At 31.7% G+C, this 18,809-nt stretch overlaps 1 long non-coding RNA gene across 4 annotated transcripts in view; it reads right to left on the bottom strand.

The window, feature by feature from the left end:
- LOC139491846 (uncharacterized) overlaps window positions 1–16,013 on the bottom strand; it is a 44,908-nt gene extending 28,895 nt beyond the window's left edge. The window contains exons 1-3 of one of the 4 annotated variants that reach the window (XR_011656653.1): window positions 15,419–16,013; window positions 14,749–14,882; window positions 3,806–3,933 (exon numbers count right to left, since the gene is read on the bottom strand). This is a non-coding gene — a long non-coding RNA (uncharacterized lncRNA). The remainder of the gene's footprint in view (window positions 1–3,805; window positions 3,934–14,748; window positions 14,883–15,418) is intronic. The other 3 variants (XR_011656654.1, XR_011656651.1, XR_011656652.1) reach the window with 3 other exon arrangements.
- Between the last annotated feature and the right edge of the window lie 2,796 nt (window positions 16,014–18,809).

Below are 18,809 nucleotides of genomic sequence, written 5' to 3'. Positions count from 1 at the left end.
AAATCTGAAATCGCTTCTAGAATACAGTCAGTTCTAGACTGATCGTACAGTAATTTATTTTGGGATCCTCAAGGAAAACATATTTTTTTATAGGAAATACGAATATTCTACTTAAATATGAAAAGAATATTGAAACAGTATATATTTAACTGTAAACTTATGCAAATATTTGCAATAAAAGATTATTTGCTTTGTACTACGAGAGCAAAATTGTCCATCGATTTCACTTTTTTCTACCAAGTTGATGTGATGCACACGTATATTTTATATTCTAATTCATGTTTTTGTTACAGTTACTCATATTTATGATGCTATACATACCTTGAAGATGTTCAAGGCACTTTGTAGATGTAGGAGTAAACAAATGATGAGAAAAGTTACCGTAGTCAAAACCGTCCTGTTAGCCAGTTGGAAATCATCGCTTCGAAAATCGCGACTTCCGGATAGCGTACAGAATAGTATCTACACTGTGACTATTCTGCAAAGGAACTTGAATTTTAGAAGCATTAATTTGTTTTCTTTTTCTGTCCTTAGGGTTATATTGAAAAAATTTGGCAGACAAAAAAATTATCTTTGGTTTCTTCTTATATTTATAACACAGTTCTAAAAGTACCAAACAAGTTCAAATACAAGCTTCAGTTTCCACTCCTTTTCTAAACATTACATACAACTTTTTTTTGCAGCAAGTTCAAAAACAAGCTTTGTTGTCACGTTCTCAAGTGTTATCTTTCTAACCATGAGCTGTTGTTTTTTTTCATAATCAAGTTCATAAACTAGCTTCAGTTACTAGTAACAAGCATCTGATTTTGTTGCCTCTATAATGTTGCTAATTATTCAACTTATTTTAAAATCCTGCAGAGGAAATTTTGCAAGTGAAAAATTTAGTGAGTAGCATGCGTGTAGCCACTTAATGAATTCAAGTAAGAAGATTTTTTTTTTACATATACTACAGCCCAAGTTAAAAATGAAATCTGGAGAAAAAAATCATTGCAATTGAGGCTTTTTAAAATGACAGTAAAGGTACTAATGTAATGTAATGTAATGTAATATGTAATGTAATGTAATGTAATGTAATGTAATGTAATGTAATGTAATGTAGTATGTAATGTAGTATGTAATGTAGTATGTAATGTAGTATGTAATGTAATGTAATGTAATTGTAATTGTAATGTAAGTAATGTATCATTGTATTGTATTGTATTGTATTATATTGTGCTGTGTTGTATTGTAATAAGTTTTTCCACTTTTCTGTGGAAAGTCCTATTGTTTTTCTTCTGATTATTTTTTTTTTTTTCCCGCCTATTTTTGTTCTTGCGATAAATTTTTGTTTCGCAATATGTTGCTTAGATATTTGGTATATGATATCGACCAATTTATGTGCCTTTGAAATTTACCCTGCGTAACCAAATAATTTTCTTTGTAGGAGTTATCCCCCTGAACACTGTTTTCCTTGTGTCCACATCTCCTCCGTAACCGTAAAAGAAAGGGACAAATTTATTTTATAAAATTGCTCTTTATATCCTTCGCATGATTTGTTCCATTTTGACCAAAGCAATATGAACGCTCCATATGAGAGTTATTTCCCCTTATGCATTTGATATAAGTGATATGAATTTCTATCTTGTAAACCATAAGTGATAGAGACCTAGGATCTTTTAATTTGAGATCCTTGGCTCAAAAAAATGAAAATAAGATCAAGGTCAAAGGTCAAGGTCATATTCTTAATTTTGAATTTGGCTTATTTTTCCATTTTCTCAAACACTTTTAAAGATATATATAAAAGAACAAGAGGAAAATGTTTGCTTTATTGTAATGAAGATATGTTACATTTGGTCTGAAACAATCCAATGGCATCTTATAGGAGTTACTGTCCCTGAAATGTTCAATTATAAGGTTAATTGATTATTTCTTCAACTTGGTTTATTATAATGCCATATGACCTTTTACAAAAGGTTGGGTGACATATGACCTTGAAAAATGTCAACTGGAAGTAGTTATTTTTGCACTTTTTTAATGAAAAAGTACTAAAAATTCATACATGTTGTTATTTGAATTCATTTACTTATCACTCAAGACTTGGACTGACTTTTGATCAACAGGAAGTGTCAAAAATATCCTGATTTTGAGGCAAAATGACATAGAAACTATATATTTTTGGAATCAGTGTACAAGAAGCTATCATATGAGACAGGAAGAAATTTACTTCACAATAAGTAGCAAATTATCTCCCTTATTTCATTAAAAAGTATATCGAAACTACTTATGTATCACATCAGTATAAACTAAGTTAGCACAAAAAGTTCTACACATTAAAGCAAAGCATCACAAAAATCAAAGACAAACTGTTAATTTAGAATCCAATGACCGCATTCATTCAGTATTGCCAATCTTTTAACAAACCACAGTATAATAAATGAAAGATTAATTAGTGTAATTTGTATTCATATGATATAGTTAAATGTCAATGTCTATAAATCAGTGCTATGATCATCCTATTTACAATTTTCCCATTAATAAAAACATTACTGAATTAAGAGTACTTGTAGTTTGAGATGTGGGTGTATGGCAAGGAGACAGCAACCCAAGGACACAAATAACCAAAGGAGAAATAGAGGTCTGTCCAAGAGAGAACAACATAATTTCTTCAACTACGGACAATTGTCAAGCTCTAAGGCCAAAAATAAAATTCAAATTGTAGATGGTGCTTTGGTACCACATAAACCAGCACATATATACCCCAAAAACATTATGCACAAATCAGTTTTAATTCTTATTCTAAAGATATTTTCCTGCTGGTCTTCAACATGAAACTTACGTTTTTTGCCAAAAAGAATAAATCCCTATCTACCTACCAGGCTTAGACATCAGACAAAGAGTTTTCAAGGGTGGCCTAATGAAAATCTGGTCCAGCAAATTCACAATTAATGAATAAAACAAGTTTTTTTCCATTGTAAATAGCATATTCATGGGAGAAAATGAAGGTCTATCAAATCTCTCGCATTCACATTATGTTAATAAAATATTAAACTGTCTCACACACAATGCTTGTGTTAATAACACATTCTCAATTACTGTAAAAGATTCAATGAAAAAGTCAAAATGCAGATCGATAAATTGAAGTATACTTGGTTTTTGCACTTTTATATTCAACCATAATTTTTGTTATTCACCCTTAATTCCTAAAAGTATATCCTGATTATGACCTGACACCTCATAAGAATTGAAATTTTGTAATTGTATAAAAAAGAAGATGTGGTATGATTGCCAATGAGACAACTATCCACAAAAGACCAAAATGACTCAGACATTAACAACTATAGGTCACCGTACGGCCTTCAACAATGAGCAAAGCCCATACCACATAGTCAGCCTTCATTTACATGTCCTCAGTTGTTGAAAGTTTAAAAAGAAGCAGCACAGTCTAATAACAATACACGTAGATATAAGATGATGTGGTATGAGCGCCAATGAGACAATTATTTCATAATGAATTGATGACAAAAACATGTATTGAATAAAAACATTGCTTTGTACTTTACTAACACACAGAGATGGATTTTAAAATGATACATGCATATTGTCATCAAATAGTGGTAAACCCTCAATATTAAATCAGTCAAGGGTCAAGGTTGTTACCCTCCCCTTTTTTTCCCCTTTGGCTAAGGAGTAGTACAGTACTATCCAAAATGAGGGTTTACAGTGAATCTACCTTAAGCACATGTAGGAAGCCTTTGCTCACACCAAACAGAAAGCTTAAAGGGTCCCAAAACATTACTTTTGTAAAACTTAAGTACATGTATTATACCTCTTTTCAATTTGTCCTTAATCCCTGTGTCTTTAACAGTGCATTAAAAAACATTTCACAAAACCAACTGATGATGTCAGCAAACCAACTGACGATTTCAGCCAAGTTTAGATGCAATTGGTCCAAAACTGTAAATCAATGCAAAGGAATAAAAAAACATGGCCTTATTGGGCCACAATTAAAAATATTTTGGTTTGCCCAAACCCTACCCAAAGGTTGAGACATTGGGTAGGTAGGTAGGCATTTTCTTTCTTTTTTTTTTGGAAAAAGAGAAATTGAAGTATCGGGTGCCTATTAGTCTTAATGCCTATCTGATAAAAAAAAAAACTTCTTCAAATCAGGACAAAAAAAGAATTTGAGTAGGCAGCTTTTTTCTGGGTAGGTAGCGTTTGGGCAAACATACCTATTCTTTTTTATGGCCTTGGGTAAAAATATTAATGAAAAACAGATATGACAGACATCAACTAATGATGTAACATTACGCTGCCAAAAAACATTGTAAAAAACTCATTCATTATAATAAATTATATATATTTCGAAACCCATGAATGGCATATTAGACACCCCCTTATCATAGCACATAAAAATATTGTTTTTCTCACAATAAATATTTCTTATGAAGTATAATAGAGAAGAAACCAGTGTAATTATCAATAAAATACTCATAAATACTGTATTACATTGTTTTATGTGTATTTTACTATTCTATATATCAATAGCTGACATTTGCAAAATAATTTCATGAATTTGCATTTTCTGGAAATTTACTGCTGTATCAATGAACACAATTACTTGCATCACATTGAAGATTTGATAATGTTTTTATAGGAAGATTGGATATAGAGATGTCACATATGGGAATAAATTCAATATATTATAATTTAGAAAAAAAGTATAATACTTTGAAATAAAAGTCTTTTGTGTTATTCCATAAATATCTCTTAAAGTGCAATTTATAACAAATTATATTACATATGAGATAGTTTTACATTTCAGTGCAACCTCAGCAATTATGGTATCAAGACTTTAAGGAAATACAAATTTACTATAGGCTAAAAATGTATGCACAATTTAAAAAAAACCAGTCCCCAACATTAAAAACATTTATCTCCATGAAAACTGGTGACAACAAAAAACAAGAGTGCACATGCTGAAATGTCTTGCCTTCTTTACTTATCATTGATATTATATTGATAGTCCTAAATATAAAGCTTTATTACAACTGTCACATAAACTTAACATTAACCAAGAAAACTAAACATTAACCAATGAACCATGAAAATGAGATCAAGGTCAGATGAACCATGCCAGGCAGGCATGTACAGCTAAGAATTCTTCCATACAACAAATATAGTTGAACTATTGCTTATAGTTTAAGTAAAACAGACCAAAACACAAAAACTTACCACTGAGCAATGAACCATGAAAATGAGGTCAAGATCAAATAAAACCTATGCGACTGACATAGATCATAAAATATTTCCATACACCAAATATAGATGACCGTTTGCATATAATATTAGAAAAAAAAACTAAAACTCAAAAACTTAACTTTGACCACTGAGCCATGAAAATGAGGGAAAGGTCAGATGACACCTGCCAGCTAGCCATGTACACCTTAAAATCATTCCATACACCAAATATAGTAGACCTATCGCATAAAGTATAAGAAAAATAGACCAAAACACAAAAACTTAACTATAACCACTGAACCATGAAAATGAGATCAAGGTCAGATGACACTTGCTAGTTGCATGGACATGTACACCTTACAGTCCTTCCATACACGGAATATACTACACCTATTGCTTATAGTATCTGAGATATGGACTTGACCACCAAAACTTAACCTTGTTCACTGATCCATAAAATGAGGTCAAGGTCAAAATGAAAACTATCTGACGGACATGAGGACCTTGCAAGGTACGGTACGCACATACCAAATATAGTAATCCTATAACTAATAATAAGAGAGAATTTAACATTTCAAAAAAATCTTAACTTTATTTTCAAGTAGTCACTGAAGAATGAACATGAGGTCAAGGGACATGTGACTGACGGAAACTTCATAACATGAGGCATCCATATAAAAAGTTTGAAGCATCCCGGTCTTCCACCTTCTAAAATATAAAGATTAATAGAAGTTAGCTAACACCACTGTCGCCGCAGCCTGATCACTATCCCTATGTCGAGCTATCAGCGACAAAAGTTGCAGGCTTGACAAAATTATGAATCCACAATGTACTGGCATATATAAAAGAAGATGTGGTACGATTGTCATTTAGAAAACTCTCAACAAGAGACCAAATGACACAGAGATTAACAGTTATAGGTTATTGTATGGCCTTCAACAATGAGCAAAGCCCAAACAGCATCATTAGTCATCTTTAAAACGCCTCGAAATGACAAATGTGAAAATTTCGAATGAGAAAACTAAAAGGCCTATAATAATATATGCTTGATAATTTAGGTTAAAAACTGCTATATCATACTTCACAAACTGGATTCACCAATTTTCGTGGATTGAGATACATTTGCATTTTCTTGGATATTGGATTTCATGGTTTTTCAAAAATCTTCATAAAAAAATTTGTAATTTGTTGGAAATTTGAATTTGTGTTTCCCGGGGTTAGTATCCAACGAATAATAATGAATCTACAGTAATTAAGTCAGTTTTAAATGAAAAAACACTCTCAAAATTTATCAATAAAATCGTGGACCCAAGGCAGTAGAATGCAATTTTAACCAGATGCTACTCTTAAGTTTTTTTCTGTACACTTCCATCCTGTTCTGTCTAGAGAATTTTAAACAAACAAAAATACATTTCACCTATCCTTAGGAAATATTATTAACATGCATTGACGTCAAATAATCTATAATAGGACTCAATTTTCTCTAAATGTGAACATAAAAAGTAAATGAAACAAACAAACTAAAATAAATTTAAAATGCATGATTCTTAATATAACTATATTAAAGAAAAGGAAATCAAAAGAAATGGCATATGGATTTTGAAATATCTCTTGAATTGACTCAATAATATGAAATATTTCCAAAAAAACTTACCAAATCTATTTAAAGGACAATACCTTACTTATACTGAAAGTACCAATATTTCATTCCAAGATATTGCAAAGCAGACGTCACTTTTATGGGTTTATGGAAATCACTAAATTCAATTACATGTTATAGAAGCGAAACTACTGATCTTTCTGATTAAAATTAATAATTTGGAGTATGCTGATATTTGCGGAAGGATTTCGAAGATGACATAACAGTGGCTTCATATTCATATTTTTTTTCTTTAAATGCTTTTTGTTAAGACGCACAAAAAATGCCATCTATGAGAAATATTTCACTGAAATGTCTGTGCTCTAGAATATGCCAATCAAATGGGGAAAGATTTTGTGAGATTTTGGCATTTAGTCTTACTTAAGGTGGTACCTAGCACTTTCACTCAAATCAATTTGGCTCGTTTAATTTTCATAAAATTTTGAGAAAGTATTTACTTTGAACCTTTGACAAAAATATGAAAATTTCAAAAAATTTGAATGAACCATTTTATCAGAAAAATTACACTGGTTATATAGCAGTTTGACCATTGAGAAACTTAATATTCTCTTAACAACGCAACGTAATTAAAACGTTCAGCTGATTTTACAGAGTTATCTCCCTGTAGTGTTAGGTACCACCTTAAAGCCTAGTGAGTTAACAACCCTATAAAATAGACTATTTTAAAAACTACTAGATTGATTGATTGATCATTCGTGTTTGACCCCACTATTTTAAAATATCATGGAAGTTATTTTTTATAGATGGAGGAAACCAGATGGATACTGCCCATAGAGAAACTGACAATTTTGAGTCAATTAAGATCGGATTTGAAACACACCTGATATGTGCAGGGTTCCAACGCACAACCTCAATGTTGACAGCTAGCGATACAGTAAATGAACTTATATAACTTAGAACGCTCAGCAACTTAAGCCCCTTAAACAACTAGAAGATTTGGTATAAAATGAAGCCCTTTATCTGAAGTTGTGAAAGTTAGTCAACTAATTATAAATCAAGGTTCTTATGATTTTGGAGATTGTTTTTAGAATAAAACCAACTTGCTCTGCTCTGCAATATTTATTACGCTTTCGGCTTTCTGGAATTGCAACCCCCTTCTCTTTTAAAAAAAAAATCCTTGATATGACCATGGCATGCATTACACAATAATGTTTTACTGTCATTAAGTTTTGTTTAGACTTGTAGCCAGTTTAAACCAGTATATATATATATATCTGTTGAATCTAAATGTTAGAGGCAGTGGTACAGAAACAAATTATAGCTAAATTATTGTATATTATGTGACTTTTACAATTAGATTCTAATCTTTACAAATTAACATTTGTTTATGTGATCTAGATATCTGCTAGTCTATTTCATGCATTATTATCTGATGTTTTCAGTTTATTCAAATGAAGTGAAATTATATGTTAAAAAATGATATTTACGCAATATTAATTTTAAAATGGTTAAACACACATACAGTATTAAAATGATATGTCGCATCACAAGGCTCATTTGTTTTCAAGGTTCTTTTCAGCACACTTGATTTATGTGAAACTTTTGCACTATAGATTTCTTGATGGTTTTACTTATATAACATAATTTTCATTACTTGGTGTTTTAGTATCAACTAGATCATCACACTTTAAAAAGTATAAAAAAAAACTAAAGTTTATGGAGATCGAGCCCCTTTTCAGACCCTCATAATATTTATTTACCTAACTTATTCAGAGAAGGTGCAAGTTAAAATATCATTTTAACAGCAAAAACATTAACATTTTATTTTCCTACTATTTCCTACTTAGGTGATGGAGCATGTTTGAACAAAAAACTACATTAATATTCATCATTTCCATTAAAATGATAACCTACTTTATAGGAACTTGAAAAGAACTAAAGACATTTACATCAATACTAATTCTTAATCCATTGGTATCACACAAAAATAGAAAGTTAGATGCTCAAATTAACTGTAAACAAAATTTGTATTATCTTACGGAAAAACTGTTTCACTCTTATAACCAGGTGCTCCGCAGGTCGCAGCTTTATACGACCGCAGAAGTCAAACCCTGAACAGTTGGGGCAAGTATGGACACAATATTCAAGCTTGATACAGCTCTATCTGAATTTGAATTGTCATCAAATTTTTGACATACTATGGGTTTCTGACACAAAACAAATGTCAAGATCTTACAAATCTATTGCGCAATATTATGCAATTAAAGATTTCTCCTTCAAACTTTTCAAAAATTTGAAATTTGAGAAATTTGGAAAAAAATTTGAAAACTACTACTTAATTGTCCATTGACCAAAAAAAGCATATTTTTTCCCCTTTTGTGCCCCTAATTCCTAAACATTTTGAGCCATAACCCCCCAAAGTCAATACTAACCATCCCTTCATGGTATGGAAACTTGTTGTATAATTTCAGAGAGATTCAAACACTTAGACACAAGTAATTGTTCGAAAACTACAAAAATGCTTAGTTGGGCCCCTTTTTTTGGCCCCTAATTCCTAAACTATTGTGACCATAACCCCCAAAATCAATCCTGACCTTCCTTTAGTGGTATTGAACCTTCTGGTAAAATTTCATAGAGATCCATTTACTAAAACTAAAGTTATTGTCTGGAAACTAAATGCGTCTTTGGACGACAACGCAGACGACTACATGATGATGATGATAACATTATACCAAGCAAACAAACGACAACCATTAAATAACTGGCTCCTGACTTGGGACTGGCAGATACAGATATGGTGGGGATAAACTATTTTGTGGGACCAAACTCTCCCCCTTCATTACTAGAAAAAGGTCAAAGACCTGTCTTATTCTATTCCCATGAACAAAGAAGAAAAATAATTATCAGAGCTGCATGGTGTTTTTTTTCCTTTTTTCTAATTATAATGGGCTTCTTGCTGAGCTGGATAAATTCCATAGTACATTATAATACACCTATCCACTCTCCTGTCAATCATCAGTTAATTGACCAATCACATGTGGTCAATTTACCACATGTGTAAACATTTGATAGCAGCACGTGTTGTCGGACATAACCTCGGTCAAGCTTTCTTATCTGAACAGTTAATTTGATAGATTTTTTTTGAAATTTTCGCAACTAAATCATTAATAATATTGTTTTAGGGAAGTAATTAATGTAGGAGGGTAGAGGAAGGTCAAGTTGTCAATTTCCAACAAAATAAAAGGTTATTTCAATAAATGGAACTAATCAATAAATCAATTAAAAGGGAATAGGATGACAGTGCTTATTGATTTTAAATTTTGTTTACATGCTAATAGTATTTTAAAAAAATGATGAAGGTGTATTTACCCACTTGACTTCATAAATGAAAACAGATTTATCCTCATATTTCAGTTTTTGATTTATTTAGTGCACAAAGAGAATAAGTTTTTCATTACCAGTCCAGTGCTTAAACAAATCATTGAGTGAGTCTTAAAGTTTTCAATGTTCACGTTAGAATAAAAAAAAATATACATATGCATATATATTTGAGATCAAGGTGCAATATGAGTCTATCTCTTTTTTATTTGTAATTAAAGGTAATATATAAATATTGGTTTAAAATACAAGTGAAAAAATTCTATAAATTCGATTTAAATATAAAGTTTGGTCTATCAGTGAAACTCTCAGAACCATATATTCAATTTACCATACAACATTTAGAAAACCATTAACCAGACGAACAAAACAAAGAAATACTAGCTTGCTGAATACCATAGCATGGCAACAGTCTAGACCTACATGTATTTAGAAGATTAGAAACTGGATCCCTATTTCTATATTAATAGACTCTCTTTAAAAGTTCAAAATGTGGTTAAGCTGAGATAACATCTAGTGTTCCCTTACATTACATCAAAGACAGAATTGATTAGATGGATAGGAATACCTCTGTCTCAAATCTGATGTACTTTTATATATAGAAAGTGTTTATCTGCTTTTAGTCAAGGGATTTGTCATTTTCATTACATGTTAATGATGCTTAAAATAATACATGATCAGATTTCTTAATATATATTTCTTTGTAAAAGCTGAACAATTTTGCTAGCTGGTCAGCCCTCAGTGAAAAAAAAGGTTCAAGGAAAGAATGGCATAATTGTAAAAATAGCTTCAAGCAAAAAATTGAATATTTTTTTAAGCTTATATCCCCCCCCCCCCTTATTTAAAAAAAAATGAAATCCAATTAATGTGCCTCTTATAATGCCCCCTACCTCCTGAATTCATTCCACAAAACTAATATAAGGTCTCTTGGATTCACTTACAACTGTTATTGTTTTGAATAATTATTATATTTTAAATATATTCTTTTAAGAATTTAATCAACAACAAAAAATGAAACAGTTATTGTCTCCAATAACAATAAAGTAAAAATTTATGATTTTTTTCCCTATTGCTGCAGTGTAAATTTAAGCATTGCCTACTACATCATACCTGCCAACTTTTCAAAATGCCCATGGGGGTTTTATGTGCAAGATGGATCCTATAGTTCTACAAAACCATCAAGGGGGCCTTCAAATATATTTTAATGTTGTTTTTTGGTTTATTCATACTACTACAAGCATATAGACATTATAAAATTTATTGTTTTGTTTAAATTGTGGACAAAATTGCTCTTTCAAAATTTCCATTTGGTAGCCTTCATGGGGGAAATCCCCCACAAATAGTGACAGTTGGCAGGTATGCTACATTTGTTTGCTACTTTCAGAGTCAGCTCTTTTCAAGAAAAAAAGAGAAATGCATTTGAAGACTTTAGCGTTTATATATTCTCAATTCTTCATGTGTCTCCGCAAATCAAAAGATATTAGTATCAAAATGTCTGACAATATTACATAATTTGTAGCATTTTGAATAAAAAAAAGAAAGAAAAAAAGGAGCACACAAATTCTCTGACATAATTTTCATTTTCAATATCACAAACTGTGGGAGAACTTCATGGGTAGTCAATGTTGTTGGAAAAAAACTAGTCAAAGCAAGTTATTTTTCAAAGTGAAAATAAAATTACACTTTATCATTGGTAGTTGCTGTTGAACAACGTTTGCACAGTGTTGTTCTTCATCACAAATTACAGCAAGGCCTTCAACATGGAGCAAAAAGAAAATCTCACCTCACTGCAGGTTTAAGAAGGCCTCATGGAACTGTTTGAGTCGATTTTTTTGCAAACTGAAATAATTTATGTAGACTCAATAAAGAACACACCTAGGAGATCAGACCAATCAATAAAGAACATACCTAGGAGATCAGACCAATCAATAAAGAACACACCTAGGAGATCAGACCAATCAATAAAGAACACACCTAGGAGATCAGACCAATCAATAAAGAACACACCTAGGAGATCAGACCAAATCAATAAAGAACACACCTAGGAGATCAGACCAACCAATAAAGAACACACCTAGGAGATCAGACCAATCAATAAAGAACACACCTAGGAGATCAGACCAATCAATAAAGAACACACCTAGGAGATCAGACCAATCAATAAAGAACATACCCAGGAGATCAGACCAATCAATAAAGAACATACCTAGGAGATCAGACCAATCAATAAAGAACACACCTAGGAGATCAGACCAATCAATAAAGAACACACCTAGGAGATCAGACCAAATCAATAAAGAACACACCTAGGAGATCAGACCAATCAATAAAGAACACACCTAGGAGATCAGACCAATCAATAAAGAACATACCTAGGAGATCAGACCAATCAATAAAGAACACACCTAGGAGATCAGACCAAATCAATAAAGAACACACCTAGGAGATCAGACCAATCAATAAAGAACACACCTAGGAGATCAGACCAATCAATAAAGAACATACCTAGGAGATCAGACCAATCAATAAAGAACACACCTAGGAGATCAGACCAATCAATAAAGAACATACCTAGGAGATCAGACCAATCAATAAAGAACATACCTAGGAGATCAGACCAATCAATAAAGAACACACCTAGGAGATCAGACCAATCAATAAAGAACACACCTAGGAGATCAGACCAATCAATAAAGAACACACCTAGGAGATCAGACCAATCAATAAAGAACATACCTAGGAGATAACTGTATTGTATTTTAAGCTCCTAGGGCATCAATTGGTGATGACAGGAAACAACTACAAATCTTAGGTTTAAAATATGCCGTACATCGTCTGCCCATGCGCTTAAATTTTCATAGCATCAATTGTCAATTGATGCCATGAAATAATCGACATCATCCAATCAAAATGATTGTTACAAGAGATGTTGCATTTAAGAATGGAAAGTAGTATATATTTAAAAGAAAATAGTTTCTTATGTAAGGTATAAATATGGAACTAGTTACATATTTTTTTTTTCATTTTTATAACATTATTTCTTAAACTTAAAGTACTGAGAATTCCTCTACTGTAATATCATTACTCTTTCTTTTATTCTAATTTTTTCTTTCCTCTCATAAAGCAACACGAAAACTTATTTTAAGCCTTCAAAGTATAACAAAATTCTTGCAGACATAACAAATGATCCACATAGATTCAAGTGCTATTTTAGATAAGTGACTCTTGCTGACTTAACAAATGATCCACATAGATTCAAGTGCTATTTTAGATAAGTGACTTCAAAGCTTATGAAAAGACATTTACTTTTTTAATGGTTTCATCTCCTTTAAAATCAGGTTCACAAGTAAATTTAAATCTCAAAATGAAAACTTAAAAACAATTTTATGCATGAAAATATAAGTCAAGGATTTCAGTACTTTAGTTTATGATCAATTAAATGGCAATTATATAAACAGTCACATTATGTAAGTCACATTATTACATAATGTAAAGGAAACTGCTATTTTTTTACTTAATGGTGTCTATTAAAGGGAAATATACTAAACTTGCACTATTTTTCAGTGCATGTAAATTTAAACAATCATCGGAAAAAAAGTCTGCATTGTTAAAACTTCTAATCTTAGTTATTTAATGTCCCATGTTAATATGTAATGCATATTGAAGACAAGAATATGTTTATGTTATAAAAAATAAGTAAAAGTGGTATGATTGCCAATGAGACAATGCATAATTCTCCATGCCATAGTCTGTTCTAAAGTGTGATACCTCCATCTGAGAGGGTCTGGATGGGGGGGGGGGGGGGTCTCTTATTCTGTAAACATTTAATTTTCACCCCTTTTTTCTCTAATCTTCAAAAAATTAACGGCTTTTTTCTCTAATTTTCAAAAAATTAACCTCTTTTTTCTCTAATCTTCATTTTTTAAGGGCATTATTCGTTAATCATTTAACCCCATCCAAACCCTCATCTGAGACTTCCATATGCTAAAGTTCGATGATCTACATAATATAATGTTAATTTCAGTAGATGCTGCATACAAATTATGCTATTAAAATTTAAAGCGCAAGTTTTTTAAAATTTTTGCAACACCTATCTTGTTGCATAATATAAATGAAAACATCAAAATAATTTCTGAATCTGCAATATAATTACTAGTAAGATCTATTGAAAAATCTGGCGTAATTTCATTTGGTTTGATGTCTATATTAAATTTACCACTAAATCTGGACTTTGATTTTGAAATATACTTTGAGATAAGTACACATGTCCTTCCTATTTTCAAAGGTATGTAATTTACATATAAACCTTAAACTAAGATACAGAGGATCAAGTAAAACACCCAGCAACATTTTACTTCATAGAAAATTTGTTAATGGACCAAAAAAAGGTGTTGTTCGCTTCCGTTTTCATGTCCCGAACAAAACTGAGTGATAAACGATCATAAACGCCTAAACGACCCATCAAAATATTAACCTTGCATACACCAGGTATTAACAAAGGAAGCTGAGCCCTGCAAAATTACATTTCATCTTGAGAAAAACAGATCTATTACCTAACGTTAATTTTCATTACTTTTCCTGACCATGCATTAATAGACATTAATCTTTCTGTTTGGCTTGTCAATCACATAGGATATGTCTATTTCATCCACAGTAATTAGCTAGTGTCTTTCCCATACAACTCTGCCTTTCAAAAAGAAGAAACGTACAATAAAAGAAAATGTCAACGAGTGGGAAAGTAAAGTCTTTTATAGAAAGATAATTTACCACACGTACATGACAAGCATTTTTACGTGAACAAAATGTCATGCAGGATGAGCCTGACTGTGCAAACATAATAGACCATTGAAAAACTTTTAACTATTTTTTTATTATCTTCATCATATGCACCTACAATATGTGCAACTGTTTTTAATACTCCAGTGGGAAGGGTATGGATTAAATTAAATGTCAAAAAGCTCTAAATCAGAATTGTTTTTATCTTCTTTAAATGATCAAAATATTCTTTAAGGGAATGAGCATAAGCATGACCCTGCCCCCCTTCCCCTCCTCAACCTCTGAAATAAATAATCTTTTCCTAATGTTATCCATATATTTCACATTGGTTTACATTAGTTTACTCTGTCTATAGGTAAAGCAAGAGAAAATAATCTAAGGAAAACATTCAAGTTTATGTTGATTTGCAAATCACTTTTTAAAAGAAATCTCAAAATATAATCAAACCTGTTCTTGAAACTTTCTGCCATCAGACAAATGGTCTGTTAAGATATTTGGTGGTTCCAGGCACAGGTCTATCTTATTTTCGAAAAAAAACAAGAATGTGTCCTCAGTACACGAATGCCCCACTCGCACTTTCATTTTCTATGTTCAGTGGACCTTGACATTGGGATAAAAACTCTAAATTTGGCATTAAAATTAGAAAGATCATATCATAGGGAACATGTGTACTAAGTTTGAAGTTGATTGGACTTCAACTTCATCAAAAACTACCTTGACCAAAAACTTTAACCTGAAGTGGAACAGACGGACGAACGCACAGACCAGAAAACATAATGCCCCTCTACTATCGTAGGTGGGGCATAAAAACACCTGCAAAGATAAAGCATATTGATAATACCATACCTGTGAGTAGAGGCAGTCTGACAATCAAAAATCTAAAGCATATCTATGTCTCACATTTTGACTCTTTCGGGGGAGACAAAAACTTAAGGGATGATCTCAGGGTAGGCATATGCTGCTCCACATAAGGCACCTGTCATGTTGCTCATTTTAGTACACACCTGGTATTATGTCTAGGACAATTAAAACAATATATGGAATTAGATTTATTATATGATTTTTAAGATTTTACTATCCAAGAAATACCAAATATATTCATGTGGGTGTCTTCCCAAGTATAACATTAATAAGTGTTTCAAATTCATAGAGGTATGATATTATGGTTAATAACAAATAAATAATTATGTAAATTGATACAGTTTTTGTTTACTTGTTTACTAACAAAAGAAAATATAAAAAAATATTTTCAATTGATAATTCATCATAAAAACCCCTTAATACAAAATAATTGACAATAGTTTTAGTATTATTGTTTATTTATTTAATGATTCACTTTAATATTTCCTAAGGGTTGAAGGTATGTAATCAACATGAATGCAATTGGCTATAATGTACTGTAAATAGGTACTTATATATCATTTTACAATACTTAAATTTCCAGGCATGACTGAAGGGTAGATAATAGATATAGGAAGATGTGGTGTGAGTGCCAATGAGACAACTCTCCATCCAATAGATATAGGAAGATGTGGTGTGAGTGCCAATGAGACAACTCTCCATCCAATAGATATAGGAAGATGTGGTGTGAGTGCCAATGAGACAACTCTCCATCCAATAGATATAGGAAGATGTGGTGTGAGTGCCAATGAGACAACTCTCCATCCAATAGATATAGGAAGATGTGGTGTGAGTGCCAATGAGACAACTCTCCATCCAATAGATATAGGAAGATGTGGTGTGAGTGCCAATGAGACAACTCTCCATCCAATAGATATAGGAAGATGTGGTGTGAGTGCCAATGAGACAACTCTCCATCCAATAGATATAGGAAGATGTGGTGTGAGTGCCAATGAGACAACTCTCCATCCAATAGATATAGGAAGATGTGGTGTGAGTGCCAATGAGACAACTCTCCATCCAATAGATATAGGAAGATGTGGTGTGAGTGCCAATGAGACAACTCTCCATCCAATAGATATAGGAAGATGTGGTGTGAGTGCCAATGAGACAACTCTCCATCTAAATTGTTATTTGCCCATTTCATAGTGGTCTCATTCATGCAGTCTTTTTCATAAATAACTAAAAAAATCATTAAAATTCCATTTGGAAATGGGCATTGTTACTCTAAAAAGATAAAATTGACTCATTGAAGTTAAATGGTTGCTCACTAAATTAAGGAAAAAAGGCAGCACCACCAACGCAAAATATAAAAAAACTAAAACTAAAAGACAACTAACTTATATAAAAAATGAGCAACACAAACCCAATCAAAAACTAGAGTGAATAAAGGTGCATTCCACAGTGTCTTTTCTACAAGTAACATATATATTATGTTATGCTAACTTCTGTCAAAATATGCTAGCTATGCCAAACAGAATTCAGCCTCAGGGGCAGATCCAGACATTTTTAAAGGGGGGTCCCAACCCAGAGTAAAGGGGGTGTTCCAACCCCAGACCCCAACCCTGGATCTGAAACTCAGAGCCTCTGAGGAAAACAGCATGTCAGTTAGTCAGTTTTTCTACCTAAGGGTTCTCTCGAGACACTCAGGCTAAATCCATCAAGAAAAAATGACCTCCAAGAAATAATAAAATAGTGCTTAAATTGGTGTTAAACACAATTAATTCAATCAATCAATCATTCCTTTTATTATCATATTTGATTCAAGATGAATTTTGTGTCTCTACAAGGTTTTTTTATGTTTTTTGTTAAGCATTTACTTTAACCCTTTTGACGCCACCCCTTTACTCCATAATGACGCCTTTTGACATCTGTGTAGTACCTCAGTTGAAACGATTTGACTACAAAAAGTCTACAGTAGACCTAATAAAATTTGTATCCAATATGAAAAGGAATATCATAGGAATATCTGCCTTAAATTTATTTGATGAAATAGTGGTTATTCGCAATGCATTAATACTTTAAAGCATATTTTCAGCATTTTATTGAAAAGACCTATGCTAATCAAGTAGGCAAAAAAAAAAAAATTAATGGAGGAAAGGGTTAAGCTGGTTAACACAACTAAAATGTAGATTTTTGTAATATACTGATATTCAATAAGTAATATGTGAAGCTAATGACCTGAAAGTCAATACTCTGTACATCCCCTTTAATACAGATCAGTGGTTTAAAATCATGTTACAGGGTATATTATGTAAAAGTAATTTGTTACAAAACTGGCTTATTAAATTGGTACTCAAGTACTAAGAAATACAAAATAGTTCTTCTCTGTTTCATACTATGTAGCCTGGGGATGGGGTCAAGGGGTTCATATTTACCTCATATATGAACCCTTTTAAAAAAAAAATGGCACTATAAAAGTCAAGATTCTGTTCAAATTCAGACTATCAAAAGTTATTTGTTAATGTTGTGAGTCCATCTACCCCATCCACCCCTTGATAATTCCTGGCATAAAGGGGCCTCAAATTCAGGGATTTTGAAAGAATCTAATGAAGTTTTTACTTTTTTTCAATTTTTCAAATTAAGACATCATATACATATATAGAAAGTGGCCCAAAACTCTTAAAGTAAAATTAGAACCAATTAACACAAATATTTAGAAATCATTAGGTCCATGATGTTATATATTTGATAACAAATAGAAAGAAATTACGTAACTTTCCATTAACCGAAGCCTATTTAAATATACACTTTTTATATTTCTATCTTTTAAATTTTTATATCACATTGAAATTACCCAAATTATTTTGAATTTTTTTTAATACTTGTCAAATTTGAGCTCTTTTTCAAAAGTAATAGTTCCATAAATAAAGTGAGTTTGTACATCATTAAGTTGAGTACAAGCCTAGTATTATAAAATGTCATGTCAATGGGTGCT

The sequence above is a fragment of the Mytilus edulis genome, chromosome 10, assembly GCF_963676685.1.
Source record: "Mytilus edulis chromosome 10, xbMytEdul2.2, whole genome shotgun sequence".
In the NCBI taxonomy this organism is placed as follows: Eukaryota; Metazoa; Mollusca; class Bivalvia; order Mytilida; family Mytilidae; genus Mytilus; species Mytilus edulis.
Note: the sequence above shows the minus strand (reverse complement) of the source record. Positions and strands in the feature narration are given on the sequence as shown.